Source organism: Solea solea, chromosome 3 (assembly GCF_958295425.1).
Source record: "Solea solea chromosome 3, fSolSol10.1, whole genome shotgun sequence".
Taxonomy (NCBI): domain Eukaryota; kingdom Metazoa; phylum Chordata; class Actinopteri; order Pleuronectiformes; family Soleidae; genus Solea; species Solea solea.
Genome location: NC_081136.1, coordinates 1,022,718 through 1,037,287, shown reverse-complemented (window position 1 = coordinate 1,037,287; position 14,570 = coordinate 1,022,718). Strand labels below are relative to the sequence as shown.

Below are 14,570 nucleotides of genomic sequence, written 5' to 3'. Positions count from 1 at the left end.
AAATCCGTTACATGGGCATGAATTCATCCCGGGTTTATGAGGGACGGCCGTGTGTACAACATGACCCAGATGTTTGGTGTGATTTCGCCAGCTGTTTTTGCAGTTTTGTCGCTGAATTAAAGATGCAGCGATTCAGACGTTTGTGCTGCAGGCGTCTTTAGAGGGATAATGACACAAAGCTGCAGCTGGACAATGCTGTATTTAAAGTTATCTAACTGAACACAGTGGGCCCATTTTTTCCCCCCAAACTTTGGCAGATACCAAAGGCACAAGCTCCAAGGACAAACTGCGAGAGTGGTTTCTGTATCGGCGCTGCCTCCAGAACTCTGTGTTATAAATTGAAAACACAGCACAGATGGTGGGAACTAATCTGGGCTGCATACCATTTGATTTGCAATATGCAATTTGGGATTTGCAACACAAGGTCATTTCCCCTTTGCTTATTGTGACATTTCGCTCATTTTCACGATGGAACACAAACAAACGAGCGTGTTTATGATCCAAGCGCGAGCGTTTGGGGACCGTGAAGGAAAATCACAAATGTCTCTGCAATTTGCAAGAATTCATCACTGTTGAATCCCACGCTGCAGAGTCAATTTTATTTATACAGCCCAACATCACAAATGCAATTTGCCTTGAAAGGAGCGTCATTGAGCGCTTGGAGCGTTCACTTCTGGGCGTAAAGGAGAGCGTTCAAATGCAACAACTCTTTCATTAATTGACAAACTGTTGCTAGCTCGAAAACTCGGGCACATTTTGGCCTGTAATTAGATTCTGAAACATCTCTGTTGACGTTCCCTTCACTCCTCAACAGCCAGAAAGAAATAAAGTTGTTTAGGGAAAACAGAGCTGTGGTCTAATGTCGTGACATCATTGATCGGATTTCATGCTAATTTGTGTTTACTGAACACAATCTGCTCATGCTCGCAGAAAAACAGACAAACGTTTCTGCTGCTGCTAATGTCTCTAAAGTTTACAGTTGCGAGCTTTACTAGACTTTAAGTTTGCGATCACGGTTGCAAGCTTTGCTAGACTTTAATTTTGCGATCACGGTTGCGAGCTTTGCTAGACTTTAAGTTAGCGATCGCAGTTGCGAGCTTTGCTAGACTTTAAGTTAGCTATCGCAGTTGCGAGCTTTGCTAGACTTTAAGTTAGCGATCGCAGTTGCGAGCTTTGCTAGACTTTAAGTTTGCGATCACGGTTGCGAGCTTTGCTAGACTTTAAGTTTGCGATCACGGTTGCGAGCTTTGCTAGACTTTAAGTTTGCGATAACGGTTGCAAGCTTAACTAGACTTTAAGTTTGCGATCACGATTGCAAGCTTAACTAGACTCTAAGTTAGCGACAGCAGTTGCGAGCTTTGCTAGACTTTAATTTTACGATCACGGTTGCGAGCTTTGCTAGACTTTAAGTTTGCGATCACGGTGGCGAGCTTTGCAAGACTTTAAGTTTGCGATCGCAGTTGCGAGCTTTGCTAGACTTTAAGTTTGCGATCACGGTTGCGAGTTTTGCTCGACTTTAAGTTTGCGATCACGGTTGCAAGCTTTGCTAGACTTTAAGTTTGCGATCACGGTTGCAAGCTTTGCTAGACTTTAAGTTTGCGATCACGGTTGCGAGCTTTGCTAGACTTTAAGTTAGCGACAGCAGTTGCGAGCTTTGCTGGACATAAACTTTGACTGTGAGCGTGCTTCATCTTGCTTAATGCTTCATCCCTGTTTTCTTCACTTCTTCACTTGCATGTGAGAGACCACGTGAACACTAATCAGGATGCAGATTGTTTCAACATGAAAATGCAGTTTTTAAATGAAAACATCACATGGATGCAGCCTAACGCACAACTCTAAGGGATGTGTCTTTTAAATTGCTTGTGTCAGTGGACCTGGGGAAGAAACAGGTTTGTGTTTTTGCATTCCAATGGTGTTCACCTCAGCAGAAAGGGTTTCAGATCTAATATAGTTGCAGCTACTTAAATGGATTACACATCAAGCTGCAGGAGCACAGACTGTGCACAGCAGACAGACACTATCTCCGTGATGGAGGGGAGACTCGCATGGCTGCACCACAGGCTCCACCGCAGACGTGAGAGTGACAGGAGAAACATGGAGACGGGGAAACCTCCTCTCGCCTCGTATGTGCGTCAGCCGGGGTCAGTGGCACGGCAATCCTCACATGTAAATGTAGCTATAAGCACAACAGCAGAGCGACAGCAGCTCACACATCTCAGCCTGTCAGAGTGGACCGAGGTTAAGGCCGGTCAGCGTGGTCGACCAGGAGCAGGCCGACAGCTCTTCAACGCCTCTGACAACCAGATGGATGTGATGGTACTTTAGGGAAGTCAGTTCTACCTTCTTGTTTATTAACACATCATGCTGCTGTAACTCAGACAGGCCCCCAATGGAGGCTTCTGGTGTTTATGGACGGACATGAACACGCAATCAGCCCTTTTATTTGTTTGATTATCCATTATTGCAACCATTCATAATTATATTACAGATACAAAAGTCATTATGTTCGGAAACAAGTTTCATTCCAAATGAGACGGCTGGTATTCATGCAAACAGTCTCTCTCTAGACCAATGACTGCCATATTTGTAATGAATCTTTGACCAACATGCGGCCACGGCCTGAGCAAACCGTTCCTGAATGCACCACGTGTTTGTAGAAGTCATGAGGTTCCTTGAATGCATCTTAAAGCCACTTTTCTCTGAGCTCGATCTGATTTGTTACAAAAACCTGTTCCGCCGCATGCATGTGCCACTGCTATCGTTTCATAAGAGCGTTGCCACCTCACGGTAAAACCCCTAATATGTATATGTCTATGTTTAAAAACACAATCTAACTCAATGAAAACCTCAAAACTGCTGTGAATTGTTTCAAAAGGAAGTGACCTCACTTTGTACCAGCGTGGAACACATCAGAAGTGATGGATTACACGATGGTCTTTGAATGCATCTCGTAGCCGCTTCGTTTAGGCCCAACAGCAGCAGCTCTCACGATCTGAAGCTTGATGTTGTTTGTTATTTTTTGAGTGGAGAATTTCCCTCTCTGACAAAGTCGTGCCTGATGTGATTTAAACACAATTTAAAAGGTGTTGCTTTGGCTGGAACACAAACTAATAGCCTTTTCCCTTCCCTCATAAAGGCTGCAGTGAAGCTTGAAGAAGCAAACACTGCTGGATACGAAAGAGGCGATGCAGGGAATACTCTGCGTATAGGTCGAGTACCGTGTTGTCTGTAGAGGTGTGTGTGTGTGTTTTATTCAAATAGAGTTTTTGCTTCAAACGACCGTCCCCAGTAAGCGGCTCGCGGCGACAACAGCTGATCCGATCCACTCCCCTATGGGCACATACGAATATATTCTGTTCTGTGCTGTTTATCGAGCTCGGATCGGCTCGGATCGGCACATTCATCCGTCACTGCCGATCCCAGAGTCAACATTAACATGTCTTTTTTTCTAGAGCGCCGGCTTCATTATTGAGTGACAGCGCGGTGAAGCAGACCATTACTGTTGGAGGGGCGAAAAAAAAAGGCATCAAACGCAGGAGAGCAAGAGAAAGAGAGGAGATGGAAAGACGAGAATGATGAAGTGGTAGTGGAGGGAGTGTGAATGAAGAATGCTAGTATGTGGACGGGGGGGTGGGGGAGTGGGGTGGTGGGGGTACAAGTGACCAAATAAATCAGCCGCCAGCAGATAATTGGACGAGCTGCACTCCAGAGACAGTCTCTCCGCACCGTGAAAAGTGACACCGTGATTTGCAATTAACTCCAGCAGAAGGAACGAGAGATTCCGCTCCCGTTGGATTAATTCCAGGAATGTGATACCTGACGACGCCGGTCACCGTAATGAATCTGCCGGGGCCACGCCCGTCATTATCATCATTTAACTTGTGTTACGCGGCCTCTTCCTCCGAGGAATGAGCGTCGGAATCCGAGGAGCAGAAATCATATCAGAGTGGACATAAAGGGAGGAGCTGGACGCCTAACGGCCCACAGCAATTAGCATGTTGCGAGCGTGTGACACGCGGTGGATGAGTGGACTTTATGTTTGTTTGGTGAGCCGTTTCCAGCCGTTATTGTCCGCGTGATCAGCGCGGCCGAGTACGTTCTCTCCTCTGCAGCAGTAGAGCGGAGAAAAGAGGGCGAGATGATTCTGAACATCTGAACGCACGTCTGAACAAAAAGCCCATAATCACGCACTCGTCCGCTCACACACACACACACACACGCGGGAGTGTAATTTAAAGATAACATCGCACTGACGCACAGTTTGTGTTCATTCAGCGACAGAAGCAAATTTATTTCCTCATCAGGAGATTTCTGAACTTCAATCACGTCGATACAAAGAAAGAAAACAATGAGAGGCTTTGGGTGTTTGTATCATATTAAAATCTCCATGTATTTCATTTCAACAGAACAGATGGAGGTGGTGATATTAATAATCATCACACGGCTCAATATTTTTGCTTGTTAAACTTTAAAAATCCACTTTCTTCCCTTAATTGACCTTTTATTTCCGTGTGATTGGATATCACCTGGGCGTAATTGAAAACAGATTAGTCCTTAATCAGACTAATTAGGGAACTTGTAGAAGGTTTCTGTCAAACAAAGAATGTCGTCGGCAGCAAAACTGTGTGACCTTTCCCTGTAATACAGCACTAATTACCGGAGGAGTCTCGTTAGGATCGGAGAACCTGCCGATGAACGGCTCCTGAAATATGCAATCAAACAATAGAGGAGTGAGTCGGCGTCGCGGTGTGAAAAAGACAAAGTTATTACACGTTAAACGCCGACTCGGCTCGATTCCAGTTCCCTAAACAACGTCTGAACTGGCCATTGTATTCCTGATGAGTATTTACATCCTTTCTGGTCTGCAGAGGCCAGGGAGAGGGAGGAGCCTGTTTTATCTCTGCAACAATGCAAAAGCTTGGACTCTGAGAACATAAACCACGAGTAGTGACTTTATTTATGCACTTTGGCAAACTTGTTTGGCAACTCGGTAAACTCCCGCGGCACCGCGAGGCTTTTTGTTCCAATTAAATTTCTGGGGGAATTTTTCTGCTTAATTAAAATGTGCAGATTTTTTAATACCTGTGACTAATGGAAGTGGAGAACGGTGAAACATCCAACAAAGGATCTCCAGTTTTTGGCAGAAGCCGCGTTCATTCAGGCTCCTCAGTCTCCAGAACAAGCAGGAAGCCGCGCCAGCTGCTACTCCCGTCCACGGCTTCCAATTATCAGGCGACGGGGGAGTGAGACGTCTCTGATGTCGCCGTGTTGGGCCGTATTGATTGGACAGGAAGTCAGGAAGGCAGTGACAAACAAAGTAGAGACGGCTGTGGAGACACTTCAGGAGACTACTTTTACTTTCATCGCTAATCTGACATATTCTCCAGTAATATTGGGATTTTTAACTTGTCACTCAGACGTGTGCGAGCAGGAAGTCCCGGGAGAATCCAGCGACGTTCTCCAGCAGATCTTCAGCAAAGTGGAGGTCAACTCCAGTACACTGTGACGTCACTGCTCCATGAATGACGTCAGGTTTTGTTCGGACAGAATTGACGTCACGGCCGACGACGCCTTCGCTCGAGTGCACGTTTGTTTGTGTTATCGTAAAAAATGACGGGAGTTTCTAAAAAGCTGACAAGTTGCTCCGATCACTGTTCTTCCTCATTGTCATGATCACATTGTCTGAATGTGTGGAAGTTACTGCCCCGTATGGACATTAAAAGCATATGAAGCTAAAAGGCTGCTGGTGGGTGCACACGCTGGCCCAGCTGTGAGAAACGATAACGGTGATTAATTGTCTTGTGCTGAGAACACTGGAGCACACAGACGACAGGAGCCGGGCACTGAACCACCGCTGCCTTCTGTAGTGTTGTAGTCAAGACCACCTAAACCCAGACCAAGTCCAGACCAAGACAAGACCTAGACCCAGGCAGTAAAAGTTGGGCGTGGTCCCAGCCGTCTCCGTTAGCGTCGCTTTGCAGAAGTTTTCTTTTGGAGGTATTTCTGCACCAAAAGTCTTTGTGGTTCAGGTAAGTTTTATTATGCATGAGTCGGCTGACATCCTCTCGCGGCCTCTTCTCCTGTCACTCACATGCACTTTTGTGGGGGGGCGTGTGAAAGGGGGCGGGAGGGGTGACAAACATTTCAAATGACAAATGAGTCAAGTTATTGGTTTTACGATTTACGCAGAATCACAGTCATATTAACAAGTTAATCCAAAAAATGCACTGGCAATTTATTGATATCCCCACAGTTGTGGTCTTGACCGGTCTTGAAATAAAATCCCGAGTCCGCTTTGTCCGAGACGAGACCGGTCTCGAGTACTACAACACTAGCCTTCTGTGTATAAATACTCAAAAATGCTATTTGACATAATATTGGAAGAAACTTTTGTAAAATATCTGCCTGACTTCACTGTGTCCTTTTGTTTCATATGGTCAGACATGTCTTCTCAGGCTGTGACCGTCTGTGAGGCGGCTGTCAGGAAACAGCCATCAGAGAGTATGAAGACGTGTGTGTGTGTGTGTGTGTGTGTGTGTGTGTGTTTGTGTTGCACTGACACGGCCGAGTCTCTGGACTCTGTTGGCAGTCGTGTTCCTGTCAAGTCAAATAACAGCTTTTCAAACGGCTCCTCGCTCTGCAGCAGCGAGCCGGCTCAATGGGAGACCGCAGAGGTTCAAAAAAAACATTTGGGAACTTGGCCGTGTGTGTGTGTGTGTGTGTGTGTGTGTGTGTGTCGCCCGCAGCATGCAGAAGATGAAGAAGACTACACACACACACACACACACACTGAGAGAGAGACTTGGATAACCCTAAAAGTGTCCAATTTCCCTCTCGCTGGCCTTTCTTCAAATGTCAAATCATCCACCTGAACAAGTCACACAGACCTTCAAGGATCCTGCTTTGATAATGTCAAACCAGAACAGACCAGAGCCGCGGATAACGTCCAACGTCCAACGTCCACTCGCTATTACAGCCAAGCCCGAGGGGGAGGGAGCGAGACGTCCAGGTCACAGACGACCAAGTCCCGCTGCACTTATCCAGTCCACATGGAATCGTCCCAGGTTATGTTTACACTGAGTTTACACTGTGCGCTCGAGACGTCGTCTTTTCTGAGGTGGTACGGTGGTATTTACGACCCTCGTCTGGGTTCCGTCTCTCGTTTACTCGTTTAACAGACAGTGCAGACGGAGCGGGCCGCTCACCATGGAGCAGTGAAGGCAGCGCGGGGTGAACCCGGTGAACACCTGACTGTTCCAGGACTCATTATTGGCTCAGGTCGACGCCGGGGTGCGACGACGACGGGAGCGTGACTGTGTTCACACCTGGTGTTTGATACTGATCTGACCCGGATCTGAGACGAGTGCATCTGAATGTGCGTGGCGTGGTTTCTCTCAGCCACCGTGGGTTGATTGGATCCACAGTATCCAGTGTTTATCTGTGGAGTGTGTACACAGTATCATCTCAGCTCTGTTTCTCTGTTGGAATGTGAAGAGGATAATCCTTTCACACACTTTCAGACAATGTGTCGACTGCCTGGACTTCTTTTTTCTTTAAGAGTAAATCTTCTCACCGTTTGAAAACCTTTTTCAGTTTTTACAGTAAATCATTTCTTTATTATTATTTATTATTATGTCTGTTGCATTTAAATAGAATAAAAATACATTTTGTTGGAGTGGAGAATAAGTGAAAACCATGTCAACAGCACATGGAGAAGTGAAATCAGCTGAGGTTTTGCAGTTCAAAAAATAATAAAAGTGATTGGCTCTGTATGTCAGGAGAAGGTCCCGCCCACTCCCATCGGCCCTTTCATCAAAGCTCAACCCATAAAACACTGGAGGTCGTTCTCCGTAGCAGCAGTTAACCGTTTCACAGCGTGTCGCGTGAAAGAAGAGGATTAAAGACGATGAAATGAGACAAATCCTGGCTTTAATAGTTGCTTATCTCAGAGCTGGGGTTAGACGGAGGGAATCTAACCTCACAGACGTACGTTCTTTAATGACCCGACTGATGAACGGGATTTGAAATACACATTTCCATGTTTGTAACTCACAGATAATCCAGCGCCGCCCTGAGGTCGAATCCCAATCAGAAAATTACAAAGCACATTTTCTCTCTTTCATAGCAACTATTATATCTTCAGGCGTCGGCTAATGGACGGCAGCGCAGACACTGACGCTTGAATAATGGGATATAGATTCAAACGTTTGTGTTTGTGTCGACAACACGGAGAGATTCATCTGACATTAAGTCCACGGCGTGATTCTCGTTCATCAGCTGCAGGCGGGTTTGTAATTAGGACGGCGACAGAACTCCACGAGTACAGTTTGACTTTTATCGTCCACTGAAAACACGTCGGATAAAAAACAGAGACATTCTGATTCCAATCGACTGTGGAGTTATTTTACAGCCAAAACAACGACGTTAAATCTTCAGAGATTTGTCACCGCGGTAACCGGCGCCTACTGGACGCTATCAGCTGCTCAATGTTCTTCTGACACTTTTTCCCTCAACATAACTTTCACTTTCACTTGTTTCCATATCTGAAAGTTATTCGAGCGTTCAGGAATCAGGGTGCCGATGGTAAAATGAGAAGATAAATAAAAAAGTGACATCCTGGCCCATCAAAGACGACCTGAAACTCGCAATTGAGACCATTGACGCTATAAATCAAGTGCAAAGTGGGCAGATTTGACTGCAGTCACCCCCTGGTGGAGAGTTACAATCAGTGTCAGTAATCAGTAAATAATTCTTGAATGTGATATCCAGTGTTACGATGTTTCCCCGTGCCTCGTTTGTCTCGTCTAAATGATCCTAAGTCTCTTTTCGTCTCCGCAGAGGCAGAGATTTGTTTCTCAGAAGCAGAAAATCCCACTGTTTAAAATGAAAGTCTCAGACTTTGTGAGCTTGGATTTTGTCCTCCCTGAAACAGCACACACTCTTCCTGTTGGATAATTGCTTGTTAGTGCTCCTGACCCACGAGGAGACAAAGTCACACACACACACACACACACACACAAGCATCATCTGCAGCAGCAGCAGTACGATATCCAGGCGTCCGCTCGGTATCGTCGTCACGGCAGCCTGAGCTAAAGTTGCCTCGCGAAATTTAGAGAGCCAAAGTAATCACTATTGATTCTCCTTCCTGTTCTTATCCAAACCACCAAACTCTTACTGTGTGTGTGTGTGTGTGTGTGTGTGCGCTACAGCTCTGCAGTCCAGATTGACTCACAATCTCCCGTCATAGACCAAGAGAATTAGGTCTTTTGGCGATTACAATAACTCTTCCCTGCCAACGTCCAATAAGGCAAACAGGGAAAATGAATGTTTGATGGAGCCGGTGATCGCGGCCGGAGCCAGAGTTCTGAAGCACTTGGCCGGAATGATCTCGTGTTCCGAGGCTCGGAGTAATTAAGAGCAGGAGTGCGGCCGCCCGGCGTTAATGCTGCAGCAGCGGCAACGCAGACCAACACCTGAGGCTTTTGGAACGCACGGCACATTCACAAGGGATCTCGGGAGATTGTGAGTGGAGGACGGCTGCTGCTGCTGCTGCTGCTGATTATGCTGCCGCTGCTGCTGCTGCTGAAGCTGCTGCTGAAATGAATGAAGGGTTGTGTCTGGAATATACGCTTTTTTTTATTCGACATCTCTTAATGGATCTTGGTCTGTGTTATATTGCAGCTGCCAGTGTTTATATTGTGGTGTATCACAGTGGAGATAATCAATATTTTATTTTTTGTTACACTTCACAAATGTTGTGTCTGGTTGTCCTCGTGTCCTCGTGTCTGTCCGTCTCTTCCATTCTTATGTGGATAAACGTTGGCTTCACTCTGCTTCTTCTTGGAAGACGTTCCTCAAGATTTCTGGACTTTGTGTCCATTCATTCACGATGACATTTACGAGGTCAGACACTGATGTTGGTCAGGTCAGGTCCGTCAAGTCCTTCCAGACCAAGACTCAAAGTCAAACGCTGGGACAGAGTCACGTCGGAATAGAAACGGTTTTGTCTTCCTCAAACTCACATTGGAACGTCTTGGTTTGCTGAAGCGTTACGATTGTCGATGAGAAGAGGCCGAGACCAAAGCCTGAGGGAAACACCTGAATACTTTTGTCCATGTCGGGAACTTCTTGCACGAGTCCTTCATGCATGCGCGCGAGGATGAACCGTACATGTACCGTATCTCTGGCTTCATGGATAATAAAATCCCCCTGTGAGTCAACACATGCATATTATGAGTCTGTATACGGTATCGCTACGTTCCAGTAAACGTATTTTCATGACACGCGCGTGTTTTTACAGCCTATAACGTCTGATTCATTTCATGTATTTAAGTCTTTTCAACAAGCAACTAGCTCAGCTAGCAAAGACTGTGAGTGGTTTTTAAATGATGCTAATGATTCAGCCCGTTGTGTGTTAGCATTTTAACAGCAAACACTTGCTTTCCAGAACAGACAAATGGACAAAATTAGCAACTAGCTTTTTTTGTGCTGCCTCCAGTCGGTAGAACAGAATATGCTAGCATACTAGACTTTGAGCCCATTTTTTATCGCGTTTCTTTCTGATTCATGATCTTAAATGTTATTTTTCAGTGGCAAGTAAATGGAACCACGTTGTTTTATTGCAGAAATGCAGTCAAACAGATGGACAAAGTTTCCCATTAGCTAGCAAGCTAACAATGTGGGGCAATAGTTTCCCACTTTCCCACTTTTTTAGCAGGGAACTCTTGACATTTCGTCAGCGTTTTTGAAACTTGACCAGAGAACCGGTCGATCCATCCGTTCAGTCAAGAACTAAACATTCACAACAACAGAGCTAAAGGGCAAAATGAAATCAAAGCTTAGCCGTTCGATGCAGCCTATCAGCAGCCATGTAGCATCTAATCACATGGTTTATTTTAACTACTCTAACAAACACTGTAAAGTAACGCAACATCAGGGACGTTTAGCTGCCGTTAAACACCGAATAAGTAACGAACAACGTCTGCAGGGATCACGTGACGTGAGAAGACGTCCGCGCAGACTTCAGTTAAATGCCCAACATTTCCTAGAATACAGTAGATAATGTTGAGCTGTTGCAGGGTCAGTGAGTGAATGTGCGCTGCATGTTGATGATAACACGCCAGCACAAGTGCTGTAAGTAGTGCTTAGGCCATCGATCCCCGGCCTTTTGTTGCAAATGCAATTACCCTGGTTTGTTTGGTCATTCTCTCCCCGTCTTCTTCTCTCAGATCAATTCCACTTCATGCAGTGGTTTGTGGTTTGGTTGCACTTCATATTGAAAAAGCACTCCAAACTGGACATTCAGGCTTTTATACACCTGTGTTTAAAGTCAATATAAACCATTCAGAGAATCCTTGTTGTCTCGTGTGCCAATGTCCACACAGTTGTGTTGTTATTTCCATCTCTGGCTCGTCCGCACGGAGCGAAAATAACATTTTAATTGCACAATAAAATAAGAGTAAAACGAGTGTGTAAGGAAAGCGATTGGAGGAGGAGCTCAGTGCGAGATATAGGCGCCGACTGCGGTTGAAAGCGTGATAATTAGACATTCCTTTCTGCGCGTGCCAGCAATACAGAGCCGCTAATGTGCAGCCGCTACACGGAACGAGGCGCCCCGAGTGCTATATTTAACTTTGCTTTGCTTTTATGAGAGCGTTAATGTTTCCACTGGTGCCAAAAACATAGATTTCATGTTGACGCGAAAATGTTGATCTGTAATTCCAAAGATTCTTTTTTTTTTTTAAATAATTAATAACAAGTTTTCAGATTTTTCTGCTTCTTAAATGTGAAAATGTAATGTCACAGAGGAGCAAAGACACTGAAACACATTCTATTTATTGACGATTATTTATCTTAAAGTTGATTCTCAGACGGTCATGTTGTGTTTTCACCACAGGGGGCAGCAAACGTCACTTTTACACACAGCCGCAGCAGAATTTCTGTTTGCTTTACTCGTTCATCAATGACATTTATGTCGTGATAATCGAGTTCCCCGCCTCGCTCGTCACTTTACTCCCATCAGCATAAACCAACATGTCAATAACAGGTGAGATCTCAGCATATTATTGGCACACACACACACACACACACACACACACACACACACACACACACATCATCTGCTGTCACACCGACACCATGCACATCGTATAATATCTGCATCTCTAATGTAATATCAATACTCAGGGAAGCCCGAGTCACAGGAGCGACCTCGGTAAAAATGACAGTTCATCCAAAACTCATCCATCAACATCAGCGAGAGCGAGTCTGAGCGACGTCACAACAGAGTCGACAGGTTTAAACGTGAAAGTTTCATCAGGAGCCAGACTCACACTTCACACACTGACCCTGTGCAATCACAAGACGACAAGTCGTACAGTGGGACCTCAAAATCACCCGTTTTTCCTGCTCTAATTGGGTCACGATGTCATCCTTTCTTTCTTTCCCTCTCTCTCTCTCACACACACACACACACACACACACTGATTGTGTGGTGTGATTCATGGAACCTGAAGGTTTCTTTTTTGTGTGTTTGCTCCAGAAACATACAGTAATAGTCTGTCCAAAATGCTTTATCCACAGGCAAATAAATGGTTTCTCCTCTAATGCCTCTGGGTCAAGTGTTGCAGGAGATAAGTGGCGACCAAAAAAGAACTTTTACAGAAGAAAAGCGCCCCATTGTGTGCATGTTTTTCTCCTCCCTTCACTGGTTATGTCACATTTAAGTGCTGTAAGTGCAAAATCAACTTTCTGTCATGGATTCCAGAGCAAAATGCAAATATGAGTCTGTTTTCAGTCTGAAAAACACAACCACCAACGATGACAGCAGACACTAAAGGTGACATCAGTCATTTTTTATTGTTGTTTACCTCTTAAAACAAAACTAGTCCCTGCCAGTGACATGATCAAGGTCATGGAACAGCAAGCTCGGCACAAACGCCCACAAAACCATCATCACAACATAAACCGTGTTCCCACTCGCTGGGATTTAAGTCACATTATCCAAAAACTAGGATGCCACACGCTGACTGTCATTTCTCTGCGTTTTTGCTCCTGATTCGTGGAAAAAAAACGACACGCAGACAACAAGTGTCTCCATCTGTGGCTCAACTCTACCCCAGCGTGAATCCGCGTGCGCAATTCAGAAACCAGATTTTCATCGGATCCACTCTGTGCGTAAAATGTCACACAGGTCCGACACAAAAGCTGCCATTTCAAGCCTCCTGTGTCCGGCGTTGCGCTTTTACGCACGTAGACGCACAGCCTGCGCAGCGGAATCAGACCTTCTGTTTTGAATATGTGTTCGATGACGTGACATGAGCGGAATGACTCTGCGACACAACTCGCGTGTTTGATTTTCCGTTTCTCTTCTCATCGATGGCGCTGAAACCGCAGCGCGGGTGGATCGACTGGAGGACACGAAAACGCTTCTGGGCAAAAATGTGGAACTCGCGCAGTTTTTGCAGCAAAACGCACGATCACCAGACACCGGGCACGAGGGAGTCACTGAGCTCAGGCACGCGCTTGGTGTCAGACTCTGGAGAAAGAAGGCGGGGGATTTTTAACGCGTTTTATCCGACATGTGCTGTCGGTGTTTAGTTGAATAAAATCACAAGAAGAAAGCAATGAGAGCGTGACCTGACATTTGACCACACGGTGCACAGTCCGCTTCACGAGCCACATGTTGGCTGAGATGTTCAGAATCTAAATGATGTGATGAACCTCGTGCGTAAAGTTCTGCATTCCTCTCCTCGAGGACACCTCATCTGTCAAAACGCAGGTATTTTTCCTCCGTTTTTTTCCGTCATGCAAATCTCCTCCAAATCATCTCTTAATCCGGGTTTGCACGATGTTCCATACAATTCTATATTTCTAATCTCAGTGTAGAATAAAGTGAAACACATTTTCCCTCAGATTTGATCGTTAACACGGGGTCTGTGAGGATTCACTCTCCCATGTCTTGGCTCTTTTTACGCACAGGCTTCACATGAGCAACAGTTCCACAAACAAACAGCGTCTCCGTGTCTTTCACGTCTGTCTCTGTCTCTGTCTCTGTGTCCATGATCGAGACATCATTCATAAACGCTGCTGTCTGATCAACAAAAAAACATCTACACTTGTGCTTGAAAAGAGAGGAAAAAAGAAGAAAGAAGAAGAATCTTCCGGATAAATGTGGGATCTTACCTGCTTTCATCCGGTCATGCAGCTGCTGTCCTTTGGTCCGCTTCATCGCACTGTGGCTGCTGCATGTCTGGGGACATGCTTCTGGAGACGAGGCTGTGGAGACGAAGAGCGCCGCGGCTGTGAGAGGGGAAGAGGAGGAGGATGAAGAGGAGGAGGAGGAGTGCGCGTGTATATGTGAGAAAGAGAGAAGCGGAGGGGGGGAGAGAGCGAGAGAGAGAGAGAGAGAGAGAGGGAGTAATAAGAAGGGGCTGGCGCTTCGTTGTTTACCTTTGTTTAGCATTAGACGCGAAGAATTTGAGCAACACGTGATTTAATACAATACAAGAAAAAAGAGCCAAAGCCTTAAATGTTTTAATGTTGTTTATTTTTCGTCATAAATAACA

At 45.5% G+C, this 14,570-nt stretch overlaps 1 protein-coding gene across 2 annotated transcripts in view; it reads right to left on the bottom strand.

The window, feature by feature from the left end:
* chrm2a (cholinergic receptor, muscarinic 2a) overlaps positions 1-14,342 on the bottom strand; it is a 78,375-nt gene extending 64,033 nt beyond the window's left edge. For both annotated transcript variants that reach the window (XM_058625559.1, XM_058625560.1), the window contains exon 1: positions 14,188-14,342. The gene's annotated coding sequence lies outside the window, so the exon portion shown is untranslated. The remainder of the gene's footprint in view (positions 1-14,187) is intronic.
* Between the last annotated feature and the right edge of the window lie 228 nt (positions 14,343-14,570).